Raw genomic sequence first — 3,182 nt, 5'->3', positions numbered from 1 at the left:
ATGTCCTCAATAGGAGAATCAATAACAAGAGGATCAATAACTTCACTTGCAGTTTTAAGTTGATCTACCACATCACATTCATCATCTGAAAATTCAATGTCACTATAACACACTATAAAATTTTGAGGTAGATCTGAAAACTTATTTACCACTGCATTATCAATAAAATCCTCATCTAAAAAATCCTCATCTTCATATATATTCAAAAATCTACACTCAACCATATTAGTGTCACAGGATTTGCCGAAGTCTTTATTTTCATTGACCCCCACTAACCTTTATGGAAAAGGAACCCTTAGTGAAGATACTGGGAAAGACTGAACTTCCTTTTTCCCAAATTCCCTTTGAGCTTTTGGAGGAGGTCCAACTTGCTTATTTAGTGTTAGTGTGATTAATCGTTGAGGAAAAGGTACTTGTGGCCTTTGGGAACTTCCTAGAGAAATGGAACTGAGTTCTTGTGATCTTCTATTATTCTTCTCCTCAATTCTAAACATGTCATTCTTCAGAAGTTCTTCATGATTTTTGCCACTTCTCAACCCAACATCATCACACTTTTCATTAGATCTTGACTGTGTAGGAGGGGGATCTTCTTTAAACCATTTTGAAACAATACTATCAAGCTTTGCCCCCAAATGTTTGAACTCCTCACTCTGTGACTTGTGAATTTCAACTTTTTTAGGTGGTTGAACTTCATTTTATTTGACAAGCTCTCTTACATTTATGGCTTGCACTTCTTGAATATCTGAGGGAAATTCCATCCAACTTTTGTTCGACCATTCATGGAGGTTCAATGTCACTTGATCAATTAATGAATAAGCTTCATCTACACTTTTGTCCATAAAAGAACCTCCAGCTGATGAATCCAATAAACTCTTGTCTGAGAAAGAAATTCCCCCATAGAATATGTGCAAAATCGACTATTTTTTAAAACCATGATGAGGGCACTGTCTTTGAAGACTCTTGAATCTATCCCATGATTCAAATAATAATTCTCCATATGCCTGAGCAAAATTTGTTATACAAATCCTCATATACACTGTTCTACTTGGAGGGAAAAAATGATTCAGAAATTGCTTCTCCAATTGTTCCCAACTTGTAATGCTTTGAGGACAGAGAGAATATAGCCAAGTCCTTGCTTTATCCTTGATACTGAAAGGAAATGTCATCAATCGAACTGCATCTGCTGATACTCCTTCACATTTCACCAAATCATAAATCTCTAAAAATGTTTCAAGATACAGATAAGGACTTTCTGATACTTCTCCTCCAAATTTGTGACCTTGTATCATGAAAATTATCTCTGAGTCTAGTTGGAAACTTTCTGCTTCAATTTGAGGTTGCACAATGGGAGATAAAAATCTTACAGAAAAGGGTATAGAAAAATTTCTCATGGGCCTGTTTGACATGTTAGTGCTCATGGATATTCAAGAAAAAATTATTAGAAGAAAAAAAATTGAAGACTCAAAGACAAGAAATAAAATGCACTATGAGAAGCAAGAAAAACAATGCAGAATTAAAATTGCAAGAAAGAAAGTGCATAATGAAAACAAGAAAGAAAAGATAAAAGGAAAAAGAAAAATGTCTAGAATAATTCATATGCTAAAGATTGCAAGATATGTTTACTAAAGAAAAGAAGAAAGAAACTAGATCAAAAGAGAAAATAGAGAAAAGTTAGATTAGAGTGCTAGAAATCAAGAATGCAAAATTAGAATTGCAACAAAAAGAATTGACAAGAAGTAGAAAGTTATACAAGAAAAAAATATGAAAACAGAATTCTAAAGATTAGTTACAACTATGCTAATGAAAAGAAAAGAAAAAGTCATGTTTAGTCTAACTCAATCGATAATCTCTAATGTTATAGCGCAGTCCCCGGAAACGGCGCCAAAAACTTGTTACGTTCTACAAGTGTACGGAAATGTCGCGAGTAATATAAAAGATTATCGTATCCACAGGGACTGGAATAAACACTAGAAATGTTTCAACATGAGTTAGCTAAACAACTAATCAATTGGTTTCCAAAAGCTAAATGTAACTAATGAAAAGTAAACATAGAAATGAAAGATCAACAAACAAGATTATGGGCTATGATAAAGGAATGTTTTAGGAGTTTTGGTTTCTTTGTAAGATTCCTCAATGTAAATGATCTACCAAATTCTATTTCTCAATTGTCCAACATTTATAGAAGGTTGTTGGTTCTCTCTTGCAATAGACAACCGGCTTAGGACTGAAATATATACCTAAATGTGATCAATTAGATATGAGCCTATATTGTCCTTACACTGGCATGTTCCTGTCACGAAGATCCCTCGGAAAATCAACATAGAAATCATTACCTCTCAACCCATAAAATATAAAGATTAATTCATAAATCTATCCTACCCTCTTGAATTATCTTATTTCCCCCCTAAAGTTCATCCCTCACACGTCCTTACACGGGCTTGCACCTTACGCGTGCTTCCCTCGGAAAATCGAGTGAGAGATAATCTCTACAAGATCCACAAAACATTCAAACAATCAATCAAGAATGTGAATTAGGTTCAAATCACAACAATACATCCAAAATTGAATTGATACAAACAAGACAATATCATAGAAACAAGGAAATGGCAAATCCACATGAGTTTACATCAATTCATCATACAAATACTCCCTCCATCCTAAAACAAAGAGATCTACTCCATGAATCGAAGAGAGAAATCCGAAAATACAAAGATTACAAGCATTTCTTGATCCCCCAATCCAAGAAGAGGAGAGAAAGAAAACTTATCTAAGATGAAGATTGGTCTTCGAATCCAATCTATGCTCCCGGAGTCGATTCCATTGAAGATCCTCCTTTAGATCACCCAGAAATCCTCCCAAGATTGAGAGGAAACACCCAAATCTCGCTCTCTCCCCAAGAGGGAGAACATCCCCTTTCAAATCTTGAAGAAGGGTTTAAATAGAGGTGAAGTTTGGGCACCACACGGCCCCATGGCACGGTCGTGTGAGGTTCACACGGCCCTGCCCACTCTCCTCTCTGCCAGCCTTACACGGCCGTGTGTGAGACACGACTGTGGCAAACATCCCCAATAGCCCCTATACACGGCCGTTTAGATCTACATTGCCTGAACTGTCTTAACCTTTGGAAATCTGGCACGGTCGTGTGATGCACATGGCCTGCTTCCTTCCTTGCCACTGAGAAC

At 36.2% G+C, this 3,182-nt stretch overlaps 1 non-coding gene across 1 annotated transcript; it reads left to right on the top strand.

Moving 5' to 3' along the window:
- Window positions 1-927: 927 nt before the first annotated feature.
- Window positions 928-1,033, top strand: LOC121983485. The gene has a single exon (XR_006112535.1). It is a non-coding gene; the product is annotated as a small nucleolar RNA R71 (small nucleolar RNA).
- Window positions 1,034-3,182: the final 2,149 nt, after the last annotated feature.

The sequence above is a fragment of the Zingiber officinale genome, chromosome 5A, assembly GCF_018446385.1.
Source record: "Zingiber officinale cultivar Zhangliang chromosome 5A, Zo_v1.1, whole genome shotgun sequence".
In the NCBI taxonomy this organism is placed as follows: Eukaryota; Viridiplantae; Streptophyta; class Magnoliopsida; order Zingiberales; family Zingiberaceae; genus Zingiber; species Zingiber officinale.
This window is presented reverse-complemented; position numbering and strand designations above follow the sequence as displayed.